Genomic DNA, 12,576 nt, shown 5'->3' with positions numbered 1-12,576 from the left:
GGGGGGGAAGATACAAGTTAAATTAATATATGGGGAGGCAGTGTCACAAAGTAAATAAATATATAAGGGGGACAGGTACAAGTTAAATTAATATATAAGGGGGTATGGCACAAGTTAATCTATAAAGGGGGAGAGGATGCTCAACTTAAATATAAATGGGGGTGCAGGTAGCTGAACAATATTATCGGGGGGGGGGGGCAGTCTGTGGGGCTTACATCATGTGTAATCCTCATGGACTGTGGAGATGATTCAGGGGCAATCGCTGCACTCTGAAGGAAGTCCCAGTTAGATGCATCTCACTGGTGCGATTGCCTTTGCCTGATTAACAGGCTGAGGCGGGGCAGGAGGGGGCGTGCCAACAGTGTTAGAACGCCGTTGGTGGGGCGCAGTACGGACAATGCAGGCATCTCCGGTCCGTTGTGGGAGTGGGCTGTGGCGGCTGCTTGATGTCACACGCAGCCACTGCGACCCGGAACGTGGCGGGTAGCCGCCTGCCAGCACATATAGGTTGCGCAGGTAGGGAGCTACTTGGCAGGGGGGGGGGGGGGGTAGAATAGGCAGGGCCTGACATGTGGGGCGGACTAGCCCTGTGCCGGGCGTCCACCCGCTTGTCAGAGAAACTGATTGTAGTTGTGCTAAATTTAGCACATCTACAATCAGCTCTGAATCACCCCCTGTGTTTCCTCCACAAGTTTTATGGTGATTGTTGTTGGTTAATGTAGGGTGTGCCTGGTATTGTCCTCTCGTGTCAATAATCTGAAAGTATATTATAGAGGGGCAGAGTTCTCTCCTATTAAAGGTCATTTATGTGTCATAAAATTATAGTTGAATACATTTATTCACAGCACTGAGGTTGTGGGTATGATTCCCACCATGAGTCTGTGTGGAGTTTGTATATTCTCCCCTTGTGTGGGTTTCCTCCCACAGGTTGTTTCCCGACATAAATTAACCTTAGTATGTAAGTGTGTGTGTGTGTACAGTAAGCGAACATAGGCCCTCATTCCGAGTTGATCGGTCGCAAGGCGAATTTAGCAGAGTTACACACGCTAAGCCGCCGCCTACTGGGAGTGAATCTTAGCTTCTTAAAATTGCGACCGATGTATTCGCAATATTGCGATTACTAACTACTTAGCAGTTTCTGAGTAGCTCCAGACTTACTCTGCCTGTGCGATCATTTCAGTGCTTGTCGTTCCTGGTTGACGTCACAAACACACCCAGCGTTCGCCCAGGCACTCCCACCGTTTCCCCGGCCACTCCTGCGTTTTTTCCGGAAACGGTAGCGTTTTCAGCCACACGCCCCTGAAACGCCGTGTTTCCGCCCAGTAACACCCATTTCCTGTCAATCACATTACGATCGCCGGAGCGAAGAAAAAGCCGTGAGTAAAATTACTTTCTTCATAGTAAAGTTACTTGGCGCAGTCGCAGTGCGAACATTGCGCATGCGTACTAAGCGGATTTTCACTGCGATGCGATGAAAAATACAGAGCGAACAACTCGGAATGAGGGCCATAGATTGTAAGCTCCACTGGGGCCAGAACTGATGTGAAAGGCCAAATGTTCTCTGTAATGTGCAGCAGGATATGTGTGCGCTATATAAATAACTGGTAATAATGATAATAATTTTTCTTGCCCAGAAAATGCAGTTCAGTGGTGATTTTATACAGTGAGACACTAAAATAACTTTATTCTGTGATCTAAGTAATAACAGTAAGGTGAATGTGACATACTGTATATTAATAATACAATGTAGAGCCATTGTTATTGTTGAAGTGCGGTGATAGGTAGCAACGGGATGGCCAAAGAAAGTGATCGCATTGGCGATCGCAAGAAGATTGACAGGAAGAGGCCGTTTGTGGGTGTCAACTGACCGTTTCCTAGGAGTGTCCGGAGAAACGCAGGCGTGTCCAGCCGTTTGAAGGGAGGGTTCCTGACGTCAGCTCCGGGCCGGATCATCACACTGGAAGAGTAAGTCCTGAGCTGTGCAAAGACTGCACAAACTTTTGTTTGTGCAGCTCTCTGCACATGCATTCTCACCCTTGCACAGCGGTTACCCCCTCCCCATGTAGGCGGCAACTACCTCGTGCATTATTCCAGGTGGCCCCTTATACACATTGTGCCAGGTAGCCACTTAAACACATTGCAGCAGGTAAAGCCCCGAGAGAGAAAGAGAGAATGTGTGTGTGTGTGTGTTTCATCTGCCCCACTGCCTGTAACCCCATCACTTACCATCCGTAACCAGCTCCGCCAGTCCAGTATGTCCTCTGGCTCCATCTTCTTACCTTACTTCCACCCAATGTGAGTGAGTAGCGGAGTGGGGCGTTAGCAGGGTGCAGGCAGCCCAGGAGGGGGGCCATCATGGGGTGGGCAGCAGGTGGGTGCAGGGGTTGCTGGTGGGGTGACTGTGGCCGTGCCCTCAGGTCGCAGTGCCTTGGGCATCCACCCTGCCTGTCTGCACCTAAAACCGCAACTGGTTCCAAGTAAGCATCCAATAGTCTTATACGTGGCATACATTCTACATTATCATCAGATTGGCCAGATAATTGCAGTGTGCATGTGGCCGACCAATATAAAAATATCAATCGGTCAGGGCATGCCAAATCATTCAGGATGTCCCGTCGATGCAATATTTTCTAAATGTCCATCTGGTCGCATTGGGCATTGTATGACCTGCTGTGGCTGACCGACTGACTTTCCCCTGTTCCTCCACATAGGAGGGAACAGGGAAATTTCTCCTCCCTGAAGGTTAAGCGCCAATATCATGTGACATACACAATGCCTGTCGGTCTGACATGCATTTGATCTGCCCATGTATGCCCGGCATTAGTAAAATAACAATGTGGGCAGAACCCCACGTACAGGCACAGTACACTGTGTGGACACAGCCCTAGAAATATATGGGGAAGCGCTGATAGGCTGAGAGCATGGGAATAGTTGCTAAAGTGGTGCATACTCTCAGGGGGATCGGTATGAAATACCTCCAATCAAAATACCGACGGTCGAAATCCCGACACCAATTGACCGATGGTCAAAATCCCGACAAGGTCAAAATACCGACATGGACAAAATACCGACATGTAAAATGCCGACAGGTCAGAATACCGACATGCGGTTTTTAATGTTTTTTTGTGTGTATGTCGACATAAGTCAACATGGACACCATATAAAGTGTACCGCGTCCCCTCGCATGGCTCGCTGCGCTCGCCATGCTTCGGCACACTATTATATTCCCCCTCCAGGTCCACTGGGATGGTAAAGTATGAACAAGTCAATTTCAATGAAAAAAACTCATGAAAAACTCATGTAGGTATTTTGACCTGTCGGTATTTTGACCTTGTCGGTATTTTAAATGTCGGTATTTTGTTCATGTCGGTATTTTGACCTTGTCGGGATTTTGACCATCGGTCAATTGGTGTCGGGACTTTGAACGTTGCGATTTTGATTGGAGGTAAACCGACTGCATCCCCTCTCAGGCAATCAGAACTTTCCCATTCATTTCTATGTCAATGTCTACTTAGAATGAGTAGGAGCCCATTCAAGGATTTGGTGAGTATGAGATTAGTGTGCAAGTACTTGTTATTTTAATATTTTCTATTCAGCCTGACTACAGGTGCCAGTGAACTCTTACTGTCCGGGCAAGCTGGCACATGTGCAAGCCCCCTGCTCAGCTGTGCAGGGAAAAACCTTGGGAGGGAGACCATAATTTTTTTTGGGGGGTGGGGGTGGACATGACTTTCCAAGTAATTCCAGCCCGGGGCTGACCAGCTTGATGGTGGTTGCCAATATGGCAAGGGGATCGGGATCCCCAGGGGGGGTGTAGTATGGGTGACCGGCGGTCTCCTGACCGCCGGTCACCTTACCGACGCCGGGATCCCGGCAGCATACCGACGCCGGGATCCCTGCGGGGAGGGGCGAGTGCAGCAAGCCCCTTGCGGGCTCGCTGCGCTCACCACGCTGCGGGCTCGGTGGCGACCTGCGGTCGCCACGGGTTCTATTCCCACTCTATGGGTGTCGTGGACACCCACGAGTGGAAATAGTCCCTGTTGGTCGGCATGCCGACCATCGGGATAGTGAGCCGTCGGGCTCACGGAGGAGGTCATGTGACTGTCGGTCAGCCGACCGGCGGTCACATGACTACCACCCCCTCAGGGGATAGTCCTTGACTTGTGGCAGACACAATGCATTTTTTATAAACTCTTTCTAAGCTTTTACTCTTAACACAGCTTATCATAGATCATAGTTATCTGTGCAGTGAAAGTCAGATTGGGGGTTCTGGGGGCCCACTCCTCTCGCTCCCCACATCTTATCAGCACCACAAGCACTTGACATCCTGAAAACCAATCGAGTACAGACTTGGTGCAATGGGTTGCGATTATTTGCACACACGATCACATCATAGACAGCCTATGGGGCACAGATGTGATTATATGCATGTGCACATATATGTGCATGTAACCCGTGGTGGGTACTGTTTATAGCTCCACATAATTGAGAGAAAACTATTGTATAAAGTTTTATTGAAGTGGAACAAAGACAATTTATACAACCCTAATACACACATAGAAAAATAAAATCTATCATCTATCTTGTCACATTTAAAATAGCAGCAGCCTCTGTACTACTTGCACACTGGGACAGGACACAGGAGGACTCTGTGTGTGTCTCTCGCCAGTCCTGAATGCTCTCATCAAATAATAGGTTACACAGGACCCAGACTCATAAACAGGGCCGGATTAACAATGGGGCGGATGGAGCTGCAGCTCCAGGCCCCCCATTGAAAATAGGCCCACAGGCTCCAATGCAACGCAGCCAGTGATGACAGGAAAAAATATTCCTGTCATCACCAGCAGCACAGCTCATTCACCTCCCGGCTGCTCAGTAATCTCCACACCGAACCAGCTGGCTGGGCACAGATCAGCGTTCAGACCACGAAACTGTCCCTGCCTGAATCTGCCCGAGGCCACGCCCCCCGGGCCCGTCCGTAGCTCCGCCCCCACCCGGCCTGAAGCTACGCCCCCTCATCTGATGTGGCACTGGCTGGCTGTGAACAGTAAGCTTATTCATCTTTGCTTTTTCCCTGTCTGGTGGTGCAGCACATAATATATTATTTAACATGCGATAGCAGCATAAGTTAAGGGGGGGGGGGGGGGGGGGCAGACACAAGGTAAATTAAAACATATGGGGGGGGAAGATACAAGTTAAATTAATATATGGGGAGGCAGTGTCACAAAGTAAATAAATATATAAGGGGGACAGGTACAAGTTAAATTAATATATAAGGGGGTATGGCACAAGTTAATCTATAAAGGGGGAGAGGATGCTCAACTTAAATATAAATGGGGGTGCAGGTAGCTGAACAATATTATCGGGGGGGGGGGGCAGTCTGTGGGGCTTACATCATGTGTAAGCCTCATGGACTGTGGAGATGATTCAGGGGCAATCGCTGCACTCTGAAGGAAGTCCCAGTGAGATGCATCTCACTGGTGCGATTGCCTTTGCCTGATTAACAGGCTGAGGCGGGGCAGGAGGGGGCGTGCCAACAGTGTTAGAACGCCGTTGGTGGGGCGCAGTACGGACAATGCAGGCATCTCCGGTCCGTTGTGGGAGTGGGCTGTGGCGGCTGCTTGATGTCACACGCAGCCACTGCGACCCGGAACGTGGCGGGTAGCCGCCTGCCAGCACATATAGGTTGCGCAGGTAGGGAGCTACTTGGCAGGGGGGGGGGGGGGTAGAATAGGCAGGGCCTGACATGTGGGGCGGACTAGCCCTGTGCCGGGCGTCCACCCGCTTGTCAGAGAAACTGATTGTAGTTGTGCTAAATTTAGCACATCTACAGTCAGCTCTGAATCACCCCCTGTGTTTCCTCCACAAGTTTTATGGTGATTGTTGTTGGTTAATGTAGGGTGTGCCTGGTATTGTCCTCTCGTGTCAATAATCTGAAAGTATATTATAGAGGGGCAGAGTTCTCTCCTATTAAAGGTCATTTATGTGTCATAAAATTATAGTTGAATACATTTATTCACAGCACTGAGGTTGTGGGTATGATTCCCACCATGAGTCTGTGTGGAGTTTGTATATTCTCCCCTTGTGTGGGTTTCCTCCCACAGGTTGTTTCCCGACATAAATTAACCTTAGTATGTAAGTGTGTGTGTGTGTACAGTAAATGAGGTAGCGAACATAGATTGTAAGCTCCACTGGGGCCAGAACTGATGTGAAAGGCCAAATGTTCTCTGTAATGTGCAGCAGGATATGTGTGCGCTATATAAATAACTGGTAATAATGATAATAATTTTTCTTGCCCAGAAAATGCAGTTCAGTGGTGATTTTATACAGTGAGACACTAAAATAACTTTATTCTGTGATCTAAGTAATAACAGTAAGGTGAATGTGACATACTGTATATTAATAATACAATGTAGAGCCATTGTTATTGTTGAAGTGCGGTGATAGGTAGCAACGGGATGGCCAAAGAAAGTGATCGCATTGGCGATCGCAAGAAGATTGACAGGAAGAGGCCGTTTGTGGGTGTCAACTGACCGTTTCCTAGGAGTGTCCGGAGAAACGCAGGCGTGTCCAGCCGTTTGAAGGGAGGGTTCCTGACGTCAGCTCCGGGCCAGATCATCGCACTGGAAGAGTAAGTCCTGAGCTGTGCAAAGACTGCACAAACTTTTGTTTGTGCAGCTCTCTGCACATGCATTCGCACCCTTGCACAGCGGTTACCCCCTCCCCATGTAGGCGGCAACTACCTCGTGCAAAAAATGCCTGCTTGCGACAGGTCTGAATTAGGCCCTTTGAAAGAATAGTTTTCAAGGAGCACCGTTTTCTTATTTCCCTTATTTTTCACACTGGCTGCGCAACCTGCAGGGGAATAGAGGTCAGGCATGGAAACGTGAGAAGTGGCTGCAGTATTGTAGACCTTCTCTGTCTGGCTTTTACTGAGCGCTGCGGCTGTGAAGTAAGGAGGGTAATGGAGAAGAGGACGGGCCAGAATGTGAGGGATGAAGCAGAGTTATGGAGGAGAGGGAGAGCCAGAATGTGAGGGAACGAGTAAGTGATGGAGGAGAGGAGGTGCCGGAGTATAAGTGATGGAGGAGAGGGGGAGCCGGAGTGTGAGAGAAGGAACAGGTGATGGAGTAGAGGAGGTGCAGGAGTATAAGTGATGGAGGAGAGGGGGAGCCGGAGTGTTAGAGAAGGAACAGGTGATGGAGGAGAGGAGGTGCTGGAGTATAAGTGATGGAGGAGAGGGGGAGCCAGAGGAGAGGAGGTGCTGGAGTATAAGTGATGGAGGAGAGGGGGAGCCGGAGTGTGAGAGAAAGAACAGGTGATGGAGGAGAGGAGGTGCCGGAGTATGAGGGATGAAGTAGAGAAGGTGCCGGAGTATGAGTGATGGAGGAGAGGGGGAGCCGGAGTATGGGGGAAGGAACAGGTGATGGAGGAGAGGAAGTGCCAGAGTATGAGTGATGGAGGAGGAGAGGGGGAGCTGGAGTGTGAGAGAAGAAACAGGTGATGGAGGAGAGGAAGTGCCAGAGTATGAGGGACGAAGGAGAGGAGGTGCCGGAGTATGAGTGATGGAGGAGAGGGGGAGCCGGAGTGTGAGAGAAGGAACAGGTGATGGAGGAGCAGAGATGCCGGAGTATGAGTGATGGAGGAGAGGGGGAGGCGGAGTGTGAGAGAAGAAACAGGTGATGGAGGAGAGGAGGTGCCGGAGTATGAGTGATGGAGGAGAGGGGGAGGCGGAGTGTGAGAGAAGAAACAGGTGATGGAGGAGAGGAGGTGCCGGAGTATGAGTGATGGAGGAGAGGGGGAGCCGGAATATGAGGGAAGGAACAGGTGATGGAGGAGAGGAGGCGCCGGAGTATGAGGGATGAAGGAGAGGGGGAGCCGGAGTATGAGTAATGGAGGAGAGGAGGAGCCGGACTGTGTGAGAGAAGGAACAGGTGATGGAGGAGAGTAGGTGCCGGAGTATAAGTGATCGAGGAGAGGGGGAGCCGGAATGTTAGAGAAGGAACAGGTAATGGAGGAGAGTAGGTGCCGGAGTATAAGTGATGGAGGAGAGGGGGAGCTGGAATGTGAGAGAAGGAACAGGTGATGGAGGAGAGGAGGTGCCGGAGTATGAGGGATGGAGGAGAGGGGGAGCCGGAATGTGAGAGAAGGAACAGGTGATGGAGGAGAGGCGGTGCTAGAGTATGAGGGATGAAGGAGAGGAGGTGCCGGAGTATGAGTGATGGAGGAGAGGGGGAGTCGGAGTGTGAGGGAAGGAACAGGTGATGCAACGCAGGCGTGCCCAGACCATGCGGGGGGAGGGCCACGGCGGCTGCGTGACGTCACACGCAGCCGCTGCAACCCGGACAGCGACGGGTAGCTCCCTGTCAGCAAGCAGGAGGTAGGGAACTACTCATCAAGTACAAAAGCATTGCACCGTGCAATGCTTTTGTACTTGCGCGGGGGCGGGGGGGGGTAGGGCCAGACATGCTGGGCATCCCCCCCTCATGTCTGTGAAATTGATCAGGTCTGAATTAGGCCCATGGACTCAACCCCCTATTTAGGCGCTACTTCAGAAATGTCCTTAGCTGGTTTTCCATCCCAATCCGCCCCTGCCTCCATGAATGTCACAGCAGGGCAGGTGTGCAAAACCCAGCGAGTTGCAGCATACACCAGGCCCTGGGGTCTCCTCTCCCATATTTAAGTGGTGTCTGTCAGTAAGTTTATTTGTGTAAGTGCGTTTATGTCAGTAAGGGGTGTCTGTTTATGTAAGTGTGTCTGTGTCAGTAAGGGTGTCTGTGTCCATAAGGGCTGTTTGTGTCAGTGTGTTTGTATCAGTAAGTGTGTCTGTGTCAGTAAGTGTGCCTTGGTTAGTGCATTTGTTTCAGTAAGGGGAATCTGTGTTAGTAAGTGGTATCTGACAGTAAGGGGTGTTTGTGCCTGTATGTTTGTGTCAGTAAATTGTATCTTTGTCAGTAATGGGTGTCTGTCATTAAGTATGTATGTGCCAGTAAGTGATGTCTGTGTCCATAAGGGGTATCTGTCAGTAAGTGGTGTCTGTGTCTATAAATGTGTGTATCAGTAAGTGTTTGTCAGTAAGGTGTGTCAATGTGTATGTGTCAGTAAGTCTTTGACAGTGGTATTTGTCAATAAGTGGTGTGTGTGTGTGTGTGTGTGTGTGTGTGTGTGTGTGTGTGTGTGTGTGCCTGTATTAGTGTGTCTGTCAGTAAGTGGTGTCTGTGTCGATAAGTGTGTCCCAGGAGCCCTCAGTTGCCGGTCTGCTCTGTATTGCCCCTATCTTTTCTAATCTTTCCACATATGCTCTGTATTGCCCCATCTTTGCTCCTCTTTCCACCTTATTTGCATGTTGATACAGCTCTCTGTATTATATGGCAGTCGCTACGATGTTCCCTGTATGATATGGTGATCACTGATGCTCTGTATTATATGGTGGTCACAAACTTTTTCTTGTTATAGTTAACTATTAAGTATTTCAAGGTAAGCACTAGCTACTGTATGACCTCCACGGCGATAGCCACACTCATGGCACAGACCACACCCCCTATTTATACCAAACTGGTCACATCACTAGTCACACCACCGCAGCGCTTGTCACACCTCCTTCCGAGGCACACAATAGGCCCTTCATAACTTTCAGCTCCAGGCCCATGTGGACCTTAATCTGGCACTGCTCATAAATATACTCTGCTCCATTTCATGGGGGGGATCCCTGGATCACTTACAGTTGTCTTCCCCCTCCTATCTCTCCTCTATTTGGGAAGCTCTATCGGCAGCTCATGAAATCTGTTATTCCTGTGTCTGTGCTTGCAGCTGCACATTGTCCTGCTCGCATTCTGGATGCCTGTTTCTTCCTTCTGCTGCTGTACAAGAGGGAGAGCTGGTGACGTCAATGTGCTTCAGATGGGGTGGGGCGGGGGAGGGCCTGACAGAGGGGTGCCTGGAGTACAGTATCCCTTGTGCCACCCCTTTAATCTGGTTCTGTGCGCTGTGCTTCTCCCAAACTTGTCTACCACATGCAGGTTAATTGTTTGAGTTTCCCGTTGTTTTGTAGTTTGTTTTCGGTCAGGTTTAAAACTAATAGAAAATTTACGGATCCTATTCTGGTCTATAATAAAAAATAAATTGTTGGTCCAATGTTCTAAAGTTTCTGGAAAACAGCTGACATAAGTTAGATTAACCAAGTTAACAGGGGAGATCACAAAAAGCTTAATTACAAAATGAATCAAAAAACAAAAGGCATTAATCCACTGCACTAACTATTCCCAGATCTGGGGTGCAATATGGAACTGTTTGTGACTACATTGTTTAAATAAAAATCCCAGAGACACTGCACTCACTAAAATAACTCACCATAATAAGTAATGGGGTTTAGTTCATTTATTGATTAATTCATTTAAGGTTTCAGCCCCCGTCAAGGCATTTAATTATTCTGCAAGTCATTGGATTCTTGGACTTGCAAAGGGTCCGAAAAAATATCCCCACTAATAGATGCTGGTGGGAGCTAATTGAATAGCCCTGAGGGATCAATTATGGCAAACATAGTAATAAATAATGCCCAAATAGGTCTTGCTGAACCAGTGCACTGCCATTTATTGAGATGCCAGGATGTTACAGTCAGCATAAGCCTCTGGTTCCAGCTATCACATGAAAAAAAGTATTCCCGTAACCCTGACACTGGCTAGATACTGTTGTCACCTCTATTAGGTACTCTGCTTTTCTAAATCTATACTACATCTCTTGGCAAATTAATCAGCTCTTTTGAATTTCAGTATTATCTGTATGCGGATGATACTCAAATCTACCTTTCCTCCCCAGATTTGTCACCAGAGGCGGGTTGGCCATAGGGTTTACAGGGAAGATTCCCGGTGGGCCGACGCACCTGTGGAGCCTGTTTTGTTTGAGGACATGTGGTCCTTTTTATAGACATAATGAATAAGATGCAAAATAATTTGCATATATGAAAATTACTTTGCCACTTAGCCTGTGATTGCAGATGATCTAGTGTATGCTCTATCTGCCTGCTTGGCTGACATATAAGATTGAGTGAATAGTGATTGGGATACGGTTGGTGTAATAAGCAAGAAAATATATATTTCTAAAGAATAACATAGTTTCCTAAATTCTGAAGGTGTATCATATAATGTGCTCATAATATTTAATTTTATTTCTTTTTAACTTCCCACTTGATGCTGGACATGCCCACTTTCTGGAAAATATTGGGGGGAGGGTGCTGCTGCCATGGCCCATGGCTAGACTTACACCTCTGGTGCTGCCCATGTGGGGTCACTAGTACAAATTTTTCAAGGGCTGCTTTTTGTTCCCAATCCGCCCCTGTTTGTCACCATCTGTATTTGTCCTTTCTGCTGTTTCCTCTTGGCTGTCATCTCGCCACCTCAAACTTAATATTTCCAAGACAGAATTAATTATATTTCCACCAACCAATCGTAGTTACCAACCTGATATCTCTATCACTGTTTAAAACTCAACAATCAATTCTACCCTTCAAGCTCGCTGCCTAGTTATCATCCTCAACTCTGAATTATCCTTTGTTCCCCACATTCAATCTGTCTCTAAATCTTGCTACATGCATCTAAAACATATCCAAAATGCGACCATACCTTACACAAGACACTGCAAAATTCTAATCCATGCTCTCATTATCTTCCTTATTGATTATTGCAATAGTCTTCTGACTGGTCTTACCAAATAAAGACTCTCACCATTATCAATCAATTCTGAATGCTGCTGCAAGGCTAATCTTTCTTGCTAGACATTCATTGCCTGCAGTTTCACTCTGTCAGTCCCTCCATTGGTTACTTGTATTCTATATAAAATACTTTTACTCAAACACAAGCCATTAACCAAACTACAGCAACTTCTATCTCTTCTATTACCTCAAAATATCTCCCAACCTACCGCTTCACTCTTTCCAAGATATACGTCTCCAATTCACGAGTGCAGGACTTTCTTTGGGTTGCACCCACTCTGTGGAATGCCCTCCCACACACAATAAAGACTCTCCTCTAGTCTCCAAACCTTAAAGCATTCCCTAAAAACTCACCACTTCAGGCTAGCTTATCAGATTATGAAACTGCCCACATAACCTTCATAAAATTTCCTATCCAATTACATCCCCACTGTAGAGTCCACTCATATATCCTCACATATTTTCTTGTTCTTCACTTTACCATCATCCTGACCCCAGGCCAACATTGCTGTGTGACCATATCATACCTACTTTCCTAGAGATTGTAAGCTTGCGAGCAGGGCCTTCCCTCCTCTTTAACTGCCTGTTATTACCCAGTGTTGTTTTTTAACTGTTTGCAATTGCTTTAGTTCATCGGGAAGGCTTGCAACAGCTGGTGGGTGGGTGTGCAAGCCTCTCAATTTTCGCTGGAACAAGGTGAAAAATAAAAAAACACTTAGCTTGATCCTACAGAAGAGGGTGGAGCCAACCATCTGCTCTCTGAGCTTAAAGTCATGTGACCACTTGGACCCACCCTCAGGTAGATTTTTCTACAGTGCAGACATGGGAGGAAGCTGGGTCTGTCTCTCTGACAGAATACTTACAGCTGT

At 48.0% G+C, this 12,576-nt stretch overlaps 1 long non-coding RNA gene across 1 annotated transcript in view; it reads left to right on the top strand.

Moving 5' to 3' along the window:
* Window positions 1-12,576, top strand: part of LOC134908927 (uncharacterized) — a 118,947-nt gene that overhangs the window by 68,660 nt on the left and 37,711 nt on the right. The window lies entirely within an intron of this gene.

This window comes from Pseudophryne corroboree, chromosome 4 (assembly GCF_028390025.1).
Source record: "Pseudophryne corroboree isolate aPseCor3 chromosome 4, aPseCor3.hap2, whole genome shotgun sequence".
Lineage (NCBI taxonomy): Eukaryota > Metazoa > Chordata > Amphibia > Anura > Myobatrachidae > Pseudophryne > Pseudophryne corroboree.
The sequence above is the reverse complement of the archived record's forward strand: the minus strand, read 5'-3'. Positions and strand labels throughout refer to the sequence as shown.